The sequence below is a fragment of the Peromyscus leucopus genome, chromosome 1 (assembly GCF_004664715.2).
Source record: "Peromyscus leucopus breed LL Stock chromosome 1, UCI_PerLeu_2.1, whole genome shotgun sequence".
Classification (NCBI taxonomy): Eukaryota; Metazoa; Chordata; class Mammalia; order Rodentia; family Cricetidae; genus Peromyscus; species Peromyscus leucopus.
Genome location: NC_051063.1, coordinates 26,269,806 through 26,287,133, shown reverse-complemented (window position 1 = coordinate 26,287,133; position 17,328 = coordinate 26,269,806). Strand labels below are relative to the sequence as shown.

At 42.2% G+C, this 17,328-nt stretch overlaps 1 long non-coding RNA gene across 1 annotated transcript; it reads right to left on the bottom strand.

Moving 5' to 3' along the window:
* Positions 1–9,710: 9,710 nt before the first annotated feature.
* LOC119087985 lies at positions 9,711–14,630 on the bottom strand. Its single transcript, XR_005091532.1, has 3 exons — positions 14,031–14,630; positions 9,974–10,065; positions 9,711–9,847 (listed from the first exon to the last, which is right to left on the bottom strand). It is a non-coding gene; the product is annotated as an uncharacterized LOC119087985 (long non-coding RNA).
* Positions 14,631–17,328: the final 2,698 nt, after the last annotated feature.

The window sequence follows — 17,328 nt, the reverse complement described above, 5'->3', positions numbered from 1 at the left end:
CCTTTGGCCATCAGTGTGTGGGAGAAAACCCCAGGACTTGGGTTGTGGAGTTTGACTTTGTGGACAGGGACGAATTTACTGGTATAACAGTATTCTAGCTCTCTGCCCCTGCCATGGAGAGGAAAAGCCTCCAAAGGGATCGAAGACAGAACTCCAGAATGCTAGAGAGAAGCCAGGTAAAAGCCATCTTTCTGGCTTCCTTTCATCTGGGTTCTTTTCATTTCCCTGTGTATCTGGAGTTCGGAGTGAGAAGGACCCACCCTGGACCACAAGTTCTGAGACACAGGGGTCAGGGCCAGAGAGGCGCTTCATGGCTGCTCACTTCTGACCGAGTCCCCCTCCCTCCGCTGGTCTCAGCTTTCACTTCTAGGTTGGAGACAGTGTTTCCTTTCCAGTTTGCCCATTCAGTGAAGATCCTAGAAATGATGAAAGGATAAATTAGGATTCACCAACTTCACAAGGCTGAATTCCCAGCTGGGAAACAGACTTAGGTAAGAGAGTCCGTTGACTGTCAGCCCCCAGCCAGCCTGAGAAGAGGTAATAAGTCCCCAGGAAGACCATGAACCTCAGGAGGCAAATCTCACCATAGCACAGTAATGGGCAATTATTGCCTTCAACTGACACAGGGAAATGATGACCAGCACTAGCCCCAGACCCTTCTAGACTAGATAATTTGGGAGCATAAGACTGTGTGGCCACTGCTTCCTTGAGGTACACTAAGACAAGAAGTGTTGAGTGGGGCATGAGGCTACTTGCTCACACCTGGGGGCAGGAAGCCTGGTCTAGAAGTGGAGCTGGTCTAGAACCCTTAAGTCCCACTCCTACATACCTATGTCGGCCAGCTAGGCCCCATGTCATAAAAGTTCTATGACCTCTCAAAACAATATTATTACTCCCCGCCCCAAACCCAGAGTCTCTGTCTTCTTCTATCTTCTTTCACTGTGCCATAGCCAATAGTGTTGCAAAATCCCAGCCAACTGCCATGTCTGTTGGAAATAGATGTGGCTTCTTGAATCAGAAAAATACAATTGTCAGAGGCTTAAACATCAAAGCTCTGGGGATTCTCTTTCTAGGGCTTCTCTAGCCTTGCCCCTTTGCCTTCCATTCTCCCCTCTGCTGTGTGAAGCATGGTCACAAGCAGGTCTCTGAGTCTCCAATGATTTCCAGCATCAGAAAGGAAGCAAGACAAGAAAGTCACATCCATATCTATTTACGACATTTCCCCCAATTTTTGCTAGGGTTTGGGAGATGAGAGGATTAAACGGCATTTTTTTTTATTACATTTGTTTGTTTGTTTATGTATGTGTATGCACATGTGACATGGTACTCATGTGGAGGTCAGAGGACAACCTAGGGGAAATCAGTTCTTTCCTTCCATCATGTGAGTCCTGGGGATCAAACTCAGATCTTTAGCCTTGGTGGCAGGTTCCTTTACCACCTGGGCCACCCTGCCAATCCCTGAAAAGACTGTTGATCCTGTGGTAATTACAAGAAAAACCTGGACAAAATAAAAATCATACAATTTTATGGGTCTTGAAAACAGTAAAGAATGTAAGGAAGCCCTGAAAAAGTGGATTCTGAAAGGAAGCAAGCCCTTTACAGGCGAGCAGAGGACCATGGTAGCTTCCACACCTGAAAAATGGTGGGGAACTGGTCTAGGAATGAGGGGTGTGGGATTCAAGGAGAGAGCCTTCAGGGATGAGGCAGAATCAACCTAGACTTAGACTGTGTATCCATCAATGTCCATCAGAGATACACAGTTAATTCCCAGGGTTCAGGACCGAGGATATTTTCATGACTTTGTCATAACAGTCTAGTGATCCAATTGAATGATCAACACTGTTATTGCCTGTGTAACTAGTGAGGCTTGAAGCCACTAGGGATCAGTTAGAAAGGAAACTAAAAATGGAAGAAAAAAAAGAAGAAGAACAAGAATAACAAGGGTGAACTGAGAGGCACAGGGACACCATGAAAGTGCAGTGAAGGACTGTGAATATGGCTCAGCTGACAAAGTGCCTAGCTGGCATGCAGGAAGCCTGCCTTCAGTCCTCAAGACTCACAAATGTGTCATAATGACACACTGCTGTAAAACCCAGTATGCAAGAGGAGGAAGAAGCAAGAGGATCAGAGATTCAAGAGCACCCTCAACTGCTGCATAGTGAGTTAGAGGCCAGCCTGAACCACAAGAGACCCCTTTCTGAAAACAGAAGGAGGAGGAGGAGGAGGAGGACAAGGATGAGGAGGAGGAAAAAGAGGAAGAAGATGAGAAAGGAGAAAAAAGAGAACTCTCATTACAAAGTGGTGGGGGGACACTGGAACTCACATATGCCAGTCTTTCTAAATTTGATGATGAGCTACAGAAAAAGCTGTCACCCTTGGCCTGTGTAGGACAAGAAGGGGGGAAACAGAACATGATGTTGACCTGCAGCTTGGAAAAGATAGAAGGTACTGCAGAGGAGCCAAGGGAACTAGGGTCAGCTGCTGCCCATACCAGCTAGTATCCCTGGCACCTCACTGACCTTCAGAATGTAAAATGATCTGCCTGCAACTCTGCTTCTATTGTTCAAGATTAATGAACAATGTCTCTTGTGGCCTAACCTGGCCCAGAAGCACAAGAAAGAGAATTCTGGGAAGCAGGGCTCCAGATTGGCCAAACTGAAGAAATATGGAACTACCAGAAATGGTGTGAGCTGGCAGGATGCATGAGATCTGGAAGTATCCCACAGGTAAAAATAAACTACTCAGACCAAACTCTTCATGTTGCCAATTCAGGAAGTGAGAATGTAAGAGCAAGTTTGCAGACTAATTACCCAGCTCTACCCAACTTCAAGGCAAATGGACTGGGAAATGCAAAGTAAACTACAATCCAGTCCCTCCCCCCCCAACTCCAATACCAACAACCAAATGAAGGAGACACAAGTTTGGGATAGAATCATCACAGATAAAGTGCACCCAAGAAAGACTACAGTGAAGTCACACTATAGGAAGAATCTCAATGGTCAGCTGCAAGACAGATGTATGTGCCTTGAAAAGTAAACAAAATAAATACAGTGAAGCATGCAAAAATAAGAACATGAACAAAAAGTGAGGAAAGTCAGAAACAATCAAAAGAAGCAGATCCCCGGGTGACCTAATCATTAGAAATTAATGGGTAAGAAATTAAAATCACCATGTTAAATATCTTATAGGTCAAGACTGATAATGATGGCTGGATAAATAGCTTATTTCTACCTAAATATAGGCTTGAAGAATTAAATAGAAATTCTAGAACTGAAAACAGTAACAATTTAATCGTTTTTTCAATTTTGTAATGGTGGAAAAGCATATCTATATGGTACTCAATACTGGACTCATTAATTGCACAAGCTAATCAATACTTTATCATAAGATAGACTTCATGTTGGACGGTTTTTGGGTGTTTTTTTTCTTATGTATTTTTTAGGTATGAGTACTTTGCATGTACACCTGCATGCCAGAAGAGGACATCAGATCCCATTATAAATGGTGAGCGACCATGTGGTTTCTGGGAATTGAAGTCAGAACTTCTGGAAGAGCAGCTAGTGCTCTTAATCACTGAGCCATCTCTCCAGCCCCCAACCATAGGCTAATGGAAGCGTTCTGAACACATTTAAAGCAAGTGAGGCTAAGCTGTGATATTTGGTAAGGTGAATAAAAGGCATTTTTACTTACAATTTTCTTGACTTATGATGAGTTGATCAGGCTATAATCCCATCATAATTAGAGGAACATCTGTATATGGTTGGGTGCATAATAGTAACTATAGCAATAGCACAAAAGATGGGAAAAAGTTTTGTTCATGAATCTAATACTATGGCAAAGTATAGATACATAGTTGATCCTTAGAGAATACAGCACAAAAGTATTAAGAGATGTTACTGAAAGCCACATAAAACATATTTAAAATTATAAAATACATTCATTTAATCCAAAAGAAGACACAAAAGCATAAACCACAAAAAAAGCAAACTTGATGGGGCTAGGAAAACAGCTGGGTTGGGACAGTGCTCGGCCCGCACATGTAAAGTCATGGGTTCGAGCCCCAGACATAAACGAGATAATAATGGTACATACTTCTAGTCTCCTAATCTCAGCATGTACAAGGTGGAGGCAGGAGAACTATAAGTTCAAGTTCATGCTCAGTTATATAGTGAGTTCAGAGCTAGCCTGGGCTACATAAGACCCTGACCAAAAAAAAAAAAAAAAAAAAAAAAGTTAGCTAGTAAATAACTTGCATTTCATCAAAATTAAAACTTTTCACTCCTTTGGAAAATATTCTTAAGCAAGTCATGGACTAGAAGAAAATATATAGACAATACACAGCTGATAAAAGATTTGTATCCAGGCTGGGTATAGTACTGCATACCTTTAATCTCCCAGAACTTGGAAGGCAGAGGCAGACCTCTGTGAGTTCAATACCAGCCTAATCTACATGGAGTTACAGTCCAGCAAAGGCAACAACAACAAAAATATTTTTTAAGACTTGTATCTAGAATATAAAAAAGAATTTGTAACTCAAGCAGTAGTGTTGTGGATATCCCTCTATATAAATAAAATGTGATTGGCCAGTAGCCAGGCAGTAAGTATAGGCTAGGTGTGTGTGTGTGTATGTGAGTGTGAGTGTGTGTGTGTGTGTGTGTGTGTGTGTGTGTGTGCATGTGTAAGCATGTGGAGGCCAGAGGTTGATATGAGGTGGTTTTCCTCTATTGCTTTCTATCTTATTTTTTGAGACAAATACAAAATATAGAGGTCACTGATTTGGCTTCACTGATAGGCAAGTGTGCTCCAGGGATTAGCTTGTCTCCCGGGCCCCCAGCACTAAGGTTGCAGATGCACGCCACCATGCCCAGTTTTTATGAGATACTGCAGACCCAACTCAAACCCTAATGCTTGCACAATAAGTACTTAACTAAATGAGCTCTCTCTCCAGCCCCTGATACAACTCTTATGTGGATAAAACTCGAAAACACAAATGCTGAGTGAAAACTAATTATATACACAGTATAATTCTGTTCTTTTGAAACCCTACAAGGCTAACAGTAAAGGCAGATTTGTGGCGGGTTAGGCACAGGGGTAGAGAGGAAGGATGAAGGTTAGCTGTAAAAGGCATCTGAAGGAATTCTTGAGAGAATGGACATGCTTGTGTCTTGCTTTTGGTAGAGGTCAACAACACACATGCTTGTGAAAACTCTTTGAACTCTACATCAGAAGTGGATAGAGTTTTTTAAAATATAAGCAATCCATTTTTTCAGTGGGCAAATCAGGTATGTAAGAATATAAATAGGCAGTAAGCATACAGAAGGACTCCATGAGATTTGTCAACAGTCAACTGGGAAATGCAAATGAAAACTGCAATATATACCAACAAAATGCCCACTAGAATGGCTAAAATTAAAAATATCCATAATAGAAGATGTGAAACAACTTCACCCTCCTATGCTGCTGGAAGAAACTGCAAAATAAAATGACTTTGAGAGACTCCTTGGCAATTTCTTATCAAATACACCCTTACCCACAACCCAAAAATTCCATTCCTTAGAGAAATAAAAATACTCTACAAGAAGATTTATTCAACAATCACCACAGCAGCCTTATTCCTAGTATTCCTAAACCAGAAACACCAATTGCCTGTCAACAGGAGAATAGATAAAATATGATATATCACTGCAAGGAACCATCACTTGGCAATAAAAAGGAATAAACAATAGTTTCAAGCAACAACATGAACAAATCTCACAGTGGGCTGAAATGAAAAGAGCCAGAAACCAAAAGCCTATAGACATGCTATAAAACTGCATTTCTATTTCAAGAACAGGCACTAGAGGCTGAGGCATACAGTTTATAAGTTTGAGACCAGCCTGGGCTGCATAGAAGACCCTATCTCAAAAGCAGGAGTCAGCAAAACTTACAGGTACTAGTAGTTGGTTCAGGCTTAGGGAGACTTAGAGGATCATCTGGAATAGGGCAGGGAGAAAGGATGCATCAAAAAGGGAGATATAAGGGACTGTCCTGGATAATAAAAAAAATCCTTTGTCTCAAGTAGAGTGTGAACATGTGTCAAATTCTCTTGGGTCATACAACTAAACATATGTAAATTATATGCTTGACCCTATGTCCATAGGATTCAACCAATTTGGATCAAAAATATTATATTAAAGATCTGGAGATAGAGATTCATGGTACAGCACTTGCCTAGTGTATATAAATCCCTTGATTTAACCCCTAGAACCACATCAAACAAAACTACCAAATATTTTTCATCTCTTGAATATACACAGACATTTTTCTTGTTATTATTTCATAAATAATACAGCACAACAATCATTTTCATAACATCTTCATTGCATAAGGTAGCAAGCATGAGTAATCCAGAGTTCAAGTCTGCAGGAAGGATATGTATAGTTTATATGTGATTGTGACACCATTGGATTTCAGAGTCTTGAAATTCTGTGAATTTTTGCATCTGGGAGGGAGTCCTGAAATCATTCTCTCATGATCAGTGAGCACTGTCATACTTAGTTGTTTTTAATAATGAAAGAAAAGAAAACAAAGGAGGTTAGATCTGTCACTTGTGTTTGGATCTCAAACCAGAATTCAGTCACATGGTCACAGTGGATATGAGAGACTGAAAAAACAGACTTCATTCCAAGCAACTTTGTACCTTTTTTAAAATTTGGAGGTATTTTTACTGTAGAATCGCAGAGACTTTATGCAGAAGGACAATTAAAACCATCTGTTGTTGCCTTCTTCTGAAGGAGTTGGGTGCAGGAAAGACTTAAATGCTTATTTTTTAATTATTTATCTAGGATTTATTTTTATTTTATGTGCATTGGTGTTTCTCCTGCCTGTGTGTCTGTGAGAGGGATCCCCTAGAACTGGAGTTACAGACAGTTGTGAGCTGCCATGTAGGTGCTAGGAATTGAACCTGTGTCCTCTGGAAGAACAGCCAGTGCTCTTAGCCTCTGAGCCATCTCTCCAGCTCCACTTAAACACTTATTATCCAGTAGCTCTTCTAGTTTTCCCTGCCAGTGCTACTTGCTGTAGTTTTTAAGATTGGATTTTCCTTACTGCAATAAGGAAAGGCCATTATTTCAGCAGTGACCATAACCTTGAGAATCTGCCAAGAACATACAAATGGAAAGGGCCATAAGGGAAGGGGGGTAGCAGGGCTAGGGGAGAAAATGAAACAGCTCTTAAAGTGAGAATGAGGGTGGAAACCTACACAAAACATTCACATGTGTGACACCTGCCAACTTCCAGCTGGAAGGAACCACAGCCTTTGTGTTCAAAGATCCACTTGGCTTCCCTTCGGGTGTGAACGGGATTTCCTTGGGTCTAGCCTGTCGCAACAGATGCAACAACCTCAGTGTTCTATTAAAAGCTTGAGTCCCCATAAAAATGGTATTAGAGATATCTGAGATTCCTCTCACCAGATAATTTCACATCAGCCCTGCTCTTAGGCTATAATACTCCTGCAAAGAATCTTATTCCTTTGGCAGAAGTAAAGAGGCTTGTGACTTTCATTTCCCATAAGAACTGGGCATAAATTTCATGGCTGTCACTAATTCCATACCTTGCATTTGTTTTCTCCCTCTCCATCATAATCATTCAGACAACAAACATTATGGAGTTTTTGCTTTGCTTGGCTCTGGGGTCAAAGCTGGGAAATCTAGGAACACACACACACACACACACACACACACACACACACACACACGTACATCTTCCACCTTCTGCCTTTGTCCCTTTGGCATTGATGTCAGTCAGTACCACACTCAAGAACCCCAAGATTTGAAGCTCTGGGGATGAGCCTGTCTACCACTCCAGCCTGTCCCTCTCCAACTCCCCCACTCTAGCCCTGATGCCAGCCTGCTCTCGCTCAAGCCAGACACAACCTCTTTCCCAATATAGACAGATGAGAGATGAGCAGGGTCTGCTTGATGAAATTGGTCCATGGGCTGCCTCCAAGATCTGGCTGCAAGGAGAATGGACTGGAAATTGCACAGCCATTATCTTGGCTGACAACCCCCTCCCCATCTTTTCACTATAATGAATTGCATGGAAAGCTCAGCTGTCATGAAAGCTTTTGAATTCCAGCCCTCCTATCCTCCCGGACATCCTTAGAGGTTATCTCAGCAAGGCAGGTGGAAGAGGAAAGAGAAAAGCTTAACCCTATAAGAATAATTATGATGTATTATTAGCAATTGATGGCAATCCAGAGCAGAATTTTCAATATAGATGCTACTGCCTGCAATTTTTCTCTGTCATATTACACACACACAAAGGCTACATTTAATGACTCCAAAGTTCAGAACAGTTTTTCAAAACTAAATTTAGTTCCTTAGAAGCAGCATCTTAATACAAGGAGTTTAAATGAAATAGAGATACAGCTTGAATACTGAAGATATTTTCCAGAGTACAGGGAAATGTTATGGTTAGTATGTTTTTATGAAAAGATCATTGGTTGGCATTGGTGTTGAGTTATATGGTCATACTAAGGGTACTATATAGAAATCAGAGGAGCCCTCAAAATGGCAGACCATCTTCCCATTAGGATCTAATTACTAGCTTGCAGTCAGGAAGTTCATCATAGTAGTTTCTTTGTCTTCAGTCCCTGGCACCATGCTGGGCACAAGCAGAGGAAAGAGTGGATGCATGGATTGTTGGACGGATCAGTGGGTGTATATACACAGACCTGTAGTGACTTATTTTAATGTGTTGAGAAACCAATCCTGTTACAAAGAGGCTGCAATGGTTGGGATGCAAGTTCAAAATGATGAGTGTCTGCAGTATGTTTTGTATGGTTAAAAACTACTAGTATCTGTGTATGTAAATTTCTTTCTTTTTTTCTTTTCATGTGTGCAAGCTCAAATGTTTGTGAGTGTGATGCCTGTGGAGGCCAGAGGAAAACCTTGTATGTTCTCCTTAGAAATACTATCCAACTCCCTTGAGAGAAGTCTCTCATTGAGACCTAGGGCTCACTGAATAGGCTAACCTGACTGGCCAGCAAACTCCCAGATCCTCCTGTCTCTACTTCCTCAGCTCTGGGAGTATGTATATCACCATACTTGAGTTTTTATACAAGTTACAGGAAGTCAAATTTGAGTCCTCATGCTTAGGTCACAAGCACTTTACCAACTGAGCCATCTCCCCAGCCCCTGAAGAGATCATGTCTAATTCTTCCTCTGGAGGATGAGGACAATTTCTTTCCAAATAAGAGAGAGGTGGGAATTCTTCTAGATTACTCTATACATATGGATGCACCAAGCTGTGTAGAGTCCATGGAGACGACAGAGTGCATGGACTCACCCTTTTGGAAAGCACTGTGGATATATTTATCCAAATCCAGAGAAGTGTCTCCAGTCTCTGCTGGATGATGTCACCCCCTGGAATGGATGCTAGAGCAGGAACTCCAGGAAAGCCAACAGCTCCCTTGTTAAGGTGTCCCTTACTAAATCTCAAAGCTGTAAATGTCCTTCATCACCTACAAGATGGACTACACTGGCAAAACTTGTTTGAAGCCATTACACAATTCACTGCAGGGCGGCAGTTCCCAACCTGTGGGTGGTGACACTTTTGGGGGTCGATTGACCCTTTCACAGGAGTCACATATCCAAAAATCCTGCAAGTCAGATATTTACATTATGACTCAGTTATGAAGTAGCAATGAAAATATTTTTATGGCTGGGTGACTACAACATAAGGAACTATATTAAAGGGTCATAGCATTGAGAAGGTTGAGAACCACTGCTGTAAAGTGTTTGTGGAAATAGAGAAAAGACAATGTTGGCATGAGGTCTGCATGACAACATGAGAGCCGAAAGGAAACCTGTAGAAATGAAAAATAAGAAAAAAAGAAAGATAAGAAAAATAAGAAAGTGAAAGTTCAAAGAAGTTTTTTAAATGTCCATGTTAATGCCATGCTACTTTTACAGGTTTAAGATGGCTTGCCTACCAAGTGTCTTCTAGCAGAGCACAGGAAGCCCATGGAAATTGTCCTCAGCACATCAGTGTTTAACTTGCTGAAGTTGATACTGAGGTAAGTCTCTGAAACAAACGAAGAAATGGAAATCATTGGAGAGACCAGTTGCCTAGTGGGAAACTCTGAACCCCTTCCAGCCCCACAACAGGTAGAATAGTTAACATCATATAAAGGCTTATAAAGTCTTTGTGTGTATGGGGAGTGATATATTCACATATGCAAATAAGCACATCCATGCATACACAGGAGCCAGAGGAGGATGAAAGGAGCCCAACTTTATTACTCTCCCATGAAACAGGGTTTCTCAATGAAGCTGTAGTTAGGCTGGAAACCATCAAGCTTCAGTGATCCTAGACTTCTATCTCCACAAACACCCCTGGGTTACTACTGGGGTTAGATGCATGCATGCCATCATGCCTGCCTCTTAATGTGGATGCTTAATATCTGGCAGGGACAAGGACAGAATCTCTAGTTAGTGGAAAAATACAGACCCCCAATAAGACAGGGAACTAGATCAGCTTACAGTCAGGTTGCCTAACAACAGGACATTGAGTCAGAGCCCTTGACCCTTTCACCCTGTAAACATCCTATACAAACATCCTGTTAGCTTGCCCCACCTTACGCAGATGACAGCTTCTTGCTCCCCCCACCCTGCGGAACTATATAAACCTTTCTGGAAGAGAAATAAAGTGGCACCTTGATCAGAATCTAGACTTGGTGTGTTTTCCTTTGTATCTCCTGTCCCTACATTCCCTCCTTAGGGTGGTCAAGAACCCGTTGTAGCCCTGTAGGCGGGGCAAATATCTTTACTCAGGTCTTTATAATTGTCCACCAATCACTCTGAGCCATCTCCCTAGCCTAATCATAAACTCTTTAAAGGATGTTAAAGAGTTGTGATGAGACAAACAGGTGACCCATTCTGCTGTTTAGAAGCAGGGGAGCCCTAACAAATGTCTTCTAGTAGAGACAAGGGAAGGATGCCAAGAAGGGAAGCAGAAATGGGTGGAAACTTGTGCCCATTTCAGTAGCTTAATAAGGCATTTACAGTTGGCTTATAGCAATGGATTCTAGCACTTCTTATCCAGTCCTTGAATGAGAAGCTGACTTCAGGCTACTTCTGTTATTAATACCCAGAAACAGGCCTTGCTCATGGTCTTTCTTTCTCCTATGCATGTTTAGATTTTATTTAAAATAGAACCTCATTATGTTGTTCAGGCTGGCCTCAACTGCTTTAGCCTCCTGAGTAGCTGGAATATAGGCACATACACCACCAGGCGCAGCCTTGCCTATGAATTCCATAGTCAGAGAAATACAGAGAAACTGAGGACTGTGAACTCATGGAGGCTCAATACTATCTTTTTCAGTTAACCAGGATTCTGGACTTTAAAGTTAAGACAATAAACATGATGATGTCTCAGGACATTCATATCTGGCTTAGGCAAGACAGGTTTAGCCTGGCTTTCTGAGAGATCTACCCCTAAACCTACAGTAAAACTCAATATCTAAATGATACCTCTAGTCTTTAATCTTGCTGTCTATACAGGATTTGCCAGAACTGTGTCTCAGAACAAGTATCTCAGGAGGCCAAAGTGGGCAGAAGACCACTCTTAGGAATCTTCTAGAGCAGTTTAGCCAAAGGCCCCCTGACTTTGATATTATAGTAAGTACAGATCCTTGGCTCTAAAGAATGGGGAAGCAGATGGAGGCAGAATGTCATAACAAACCAAGCTAATGTATCACTTCACATAGCATAGGCATGCTAGCAAGGCAGTGAGCAGCAGGTAACTATAAGACCAATTAAGTTCCCTGTTATGCAGACAAAAAATGTGGGATAGCAGGCAAGAGATGGTCAGCAAGTCATTTCTATTCTCATAAGAGCTGCAGGGTCTTCTCACAACATAGCACCCTGGAACTGTGCACAATACTCAGTAGTACTCACTTTAAAAGGGCCCAATCTCAGGCCATGGCCCCTGTGCTGTTCAGACAAGATAAACATCATCTTAGTCTAGGCTACCCTAGAAAAAGTGCCTGAAAAATGACATATAGTTTATTTGGAAGGTTAAAAGTAAATGGGTATGAGACTGAGAGTAAAAACAGAGAAGAGGAGTCACCCCAAAACCTGATGTAGGTTCATCCAGTAGACAGGGCTACCATCAAGCCAGTTAGCACTGCAGGCAAGAAGGTTAATCCCCTAGGGAAAGCTCTCAGAGGCAAAACAAAGCATTACCCATCGGAAGCATGAGAGAGCAAGGATCGTTGGAATAGGGACATTCATTCCTGGTGTTTCCATCACTAGCATCATGGGCAAGCAAAATAGTCTCAATGCCACAAAAATGTTCTCAGGTGCTAGCAGTTGGATGAGGGAATGTAAGCAGATCACCAATGTCACCACGTTTAAAGATCATTTGCTTCATTGGCACAGACTCTTAAGTGGCCCTCCCAAGACTCCCTCCAGTTCTATCCACAGTTTCCCTCACTAATAAGGAACCATGTAAGGTGACCCTCATTTCTCCTGTCAAAGAGCAAAGGTTTTCCCTGCAGTGAGCCAACAATAACATTCCTGCAACTTCCACCTGGCTGCAAGCAGCCACCCTGCTCCTTCCATGCACAATGGTAATTTTTTTATTCAAGCAAAACTGCAAAGGAATCCAGAGCACTTTAGGAAAAAATTCCATGAAGGACTTGTCAAACCCCAGAGAGATTTGAGTTAATTCATTCCAGAGTTCAAGTATTCAGGTGAGTCCTGTTTATTCTTCTACCAAAAGGAATGCACATTATGTCATTGTTTTTAGGTGGACCAAGGTCTGCATGCATTTATCATAAAGTTCAAGGCTGAAGTTCAATATAAGGATGAAAGCCAAACCAAGGCTCCCCAGGAGACAAGGAGCTCTGCTTTCAAAGCTTGAAGGAGAGAATATTGCCTTTCTGCAAATAGTGCTTCTAATTTGATCCCACAGAGATTTCTGCAAAAAGGAAACCAGCAAGATGTCAGGAAGATGTGGAGTATGTGGGTATCTACACAGAATTTTTATCATGGCCACATTCTTCAGGATCTCAGTCATCAATTATTTGTGACAGGTGGTCAATTGTGTATCTTTCAAGAACTTCCCATTATGTATCTTCCCTGGTTTATAGTAGGCAAGATCGTCTATTTTCTCCTCCCCTTTAAGCTTTCCCATCACTTACTGCCCAATATCCCCATGGAATGTCCTGAAATGATAGGTTTTCTAAGGCTGTGAGAGAAATTACTTTGTGATCCCCACTTGCTATTCACAAAAAGGCACCAGAGCCAGCTCACCTAGAGGAAAGTAACCTGCATGTGTTGAAGCAGATGTTCACCTGCAATCCTCAGAGAATGAAAACATCTGGAGACAACAACAACCTGCTTTTGTTCAGAAAAGAGGCAAGTCTCTGTCGTGGAAATAATTTTTCCTTAAAGCTAGCCTGAAATAATTGCATATTTGTTGAGGATTGACAGAAGAGACTTTCATGAATTTTGTTATCTTTTGACAGTGGCAAATAAGTAGGTAGAGAAATGTACTCTCTCTGGGGCTTTTAACAGAAAAAAAAAATCACAGAAAATTGTGCCAAAGAGCATGGCAATATTTCCATACTTTTCTGCACTTACAGGGATAAAATGGGCATTAAGGGTAAAAGGGCTGTTATAAAAACAGTAGTTCTATTTCCAAGTCTCTCCCTTGCCAAAGCCTCAATACCACAGTCCCTAAAGTGGAAGAATGCCAAACCTGAATTTCTATCATATGCCTTGCAAACAATTGGATTTATTCTTAACAGGATCTGGCTGCATTTTGGCATTACACAGCATGTAATTATCCATTAAATGACTTAGCAAGGACTGACCCCAATTTGTTGGGCCAGTGCCCAATGAATGATTTCATGCTGCTCTTCTAGAGCCATACTATGGTGACTTGGTTGCATGGTGGAGTCCAGTGGGGAGAGAGGCTAGAGAGCTCCTAGCTTGGGAACCTGGGCTGACAAATGTGATATTAAGTAGAAACCTTTAACTCACCTACAGCCTCTGTGGACGTTCAAGGCCTTATAGCCAATGCAAATCCAATCCGTGTAAATCCCACTTCAGCCTCTCTCAAGTCTTCTGTGACTCCAAATAGGAGACACCAATGTCTCTCCCTTTCTGTAATATAAGGAGACAGGTCTGAGATGTCAGTCAATAAACATATTAAATTCCTACCATATGCCCAGGGAGCTGATGCTGGGTGACAAGGTTGACTACTGGGGTAATAATCTATGTTTGAAGCATTTGTTGCATATACCCGTACTTCCATCTCCCTGTGATGGTTACTCTTCATTGTCAACTTGTTGGGATTTCAAATCACCATGGCAACACAGTCTCTGGATTTGCCTATGAGTATGTTTCCTGAAAGGTCTGACAGAGTAGAGAAGCTCCACCCTGAATGTAAGTGGTACCATTCCCTGAGCTGGGGTCTCAGAGTGGAAAAAACTAGCTGAGCACCAGCATTCATCTCTCTGCTTCCTGACTGCAGATTCAGTGTGACCAGCCTCCTCACACATCTGCCACTATGCCTTCTCTGCTGTGACAGACCTCAGACCGAACTAAAATAACCCCCCCCCTTTCTTTTTGAGCTGAGGATCGAACCCAGGGTCTTGCACTTGCTAGGCAAGCACTCTACTACTGAGCTAAACCCCCAACCCTCCCTTCCTTTCTTAAGGGTTTTTGTCAGGTATTCTATCAAGTAATGAGAAAAGCAATAGCTAATATACTTCTCCTCCATGAAAGTAGCCAGGACTGAGTGCCTCACAGCTCAAAGGAAGCCAACATATCTAGGCTACTTGCAGAAAAGTCTCCCTGTCTGGCTGCTGTGGCTGCATCAGCTCTTTGAGTAAACCGGTGATTTTATGTTCAGAGGGCACTAGCATCAGACAGTTGGCCAGGGAGGTGCTGCCTCTCTAAGATTGGGAGGAAAATGAAAGTTCCCTGGGTTCTAGATGGAATACCACAGTAGCCTGACAAGTGGAGGATCCCTGAAGAAGCCACTGAGAAGACCTCCTACTATAGGCCCAGGGCTGGATGGGGCCCTGGGATGACCAGAGATAAGCACAGGCATCTACAAAAGCTACAGAGCCCTGATCAGCCCGAGGCCCCTGTGATATGCACTTGGTCCAAGCCAGAGGAAGGAATACCAATCAGGACAGTAGTTCTTAGCAGCCCACAGAATTGGGCAATAGAGTCAGGATGGCTCTAGAGAGGGACCAGGCACTTGTGCACCTCCAGGCTCATAAGCCGCAGTCATGTTCTCAGATGTTGGTCCTGACTGATGGCCTAGGGATGTTCACCTTCTGCTGACATTGCTGCTACCACCTGCACCAAGGCTCAAAGATGAAACAATTATGGTCATGCCTGGGGTCTCTCTTGGCCTCTAGTCAGCACGGCTTAGAACAGACCAGAAGCCTGGCAGAACCAAGATGGAACCAGACCATTCCTAGATCCCAGCACCCCTCACTGTCTTCCCATGTGTGTAGGTAACTTCTCAGACAGGGTTTTCACTCTCGTGTGTTGTTTATTGGTTTGGTTTTTGCCGCATGGTTTCATTATGTAGCCCCAGGTAGCCTAGGACTCACTCTGTGAACGAAGCTGGTCTTCAGCTTGCAAGATCCCCTGGCTTCCCAAGTGCCCCTGCCAATCTGGTCCCTCTCTAGGTGCTTCAACACATAGAGTTTGAGTCATGACAGACAATCCAAATGTCTCCTTCCTAGGCCCTGACCACTTGTAATAAGAAGATTGGGAGCTGGGAAAAGGGGTCAATCTCAGGAGGTCAATGGTAGAGCCTTTAGTGTGAACATATGCTGGACTCCAAGTGAGGAGGCAAAACAGGCAGCCAGGTAAAGGGTTCTAGAATGGTCATTCAGTAGTACCCTAGTTCCAGAATTCCTTGCAACATAAAACTTAGCCATACAAGGGAGCAAGGCTTGGCCTACTTGTCTTACTTAGGGTTACTATTACTGTGATGAAACAATTATCAAAAGCAGGTTGGGGAGTAAAGGGTTTATTTGGCTTACACTTCCATATCACTGTTCATCATCCAAGGAAATCAGGACAGGAACTCAGAGCCTGGGTCTGAAGGAAAGAGCTGATGAAGAAGCCATAGGGAGTGCTACTTACTGGCTTGCTCCCCATGGCTTGTTCAACCTGCTTTCTTATAGAACCCAAGACCATCAACCCAGGGATGGGACCACCCAGAATGGGCTGGGCCCTCCCCTATCAATCACTAATTAGGAAAATTCCATACATCTGGATCTTATGGAGGCATTTCCTCAACTGAGGTTCCCTAGTTTTAGATAACTCTAGCATGTGTAAAGGTGACATAAAACTATCCTGCACAGCTCTCATCCTGTAATAGAAAGCAAAAGATGCTAGTTGCCATGAAAGAATAAAAGTGAATATCTTAATAAGCCATTAAATTATAAAATGATTAAAGAAAACACAGTGCCAAACATCTGCTGGAAGAGAGAATTGGCCTAGGAGTGTAGGACTGAGCTGAGTGGCCATGAGTAGATGAAAGATCTAACAGCTTAAGAATAGACTCCATCATCATTTCCAACTTCTACAATCAGGGCTTTGAATTACAGTGTACTCTTCACAAAAAGACAGGAGGTACAAACAGCTCTTAACTTTTCAAAAGCAATTTGTCAAAACATTTCAAAGACCTTCTAACCTTTGGTCCAGTAAGCTTACTTCATGAAATATATTGATAGAGATGAGTTTAAAAACACAACAAAAAGGAAAATAATGGAATGTAGTACCTACTCTGTCAGAGGCCATTAAGAATGACTTACATGTCTGTTTTCCTGTTTAATTTTCATAAAGCTAAGAGACAAATACTACTCCATTCTTGGTGACAAGTAAAGCACCAAGACTTTAAACCTCTTTTTATACAGTACTGTAGGCAGCATATAAACTAGAAGTCCATGTCCTTGGCCACTCCCTAATGCTGCTTCCCACAGGATTCCACAAAATACTACCTACAATATGGGACACAGGAGACAGCTCTCTGCCCAGCAAGGGCAGAGATGTAAGGGTATGTAATATATATAAATGAATAAACAGTATATAAATGTGAGGATAAACTGGGAGATGCCTATAGAGAATGACACAAAAATCACAAAGGTTTTGTGATAATCCATGCTGTAGAGGGTGGAAAGGGGGAAGGATGTCTATAATGAGTCCAGATGACCTGTAAAAACCATCATGTTTAATTATAGAAATTTATTTTTATAAATTTCAAATTATAGAAATACCAGGGGCTGGAGAGAAGGGGAGATGTAAGCAG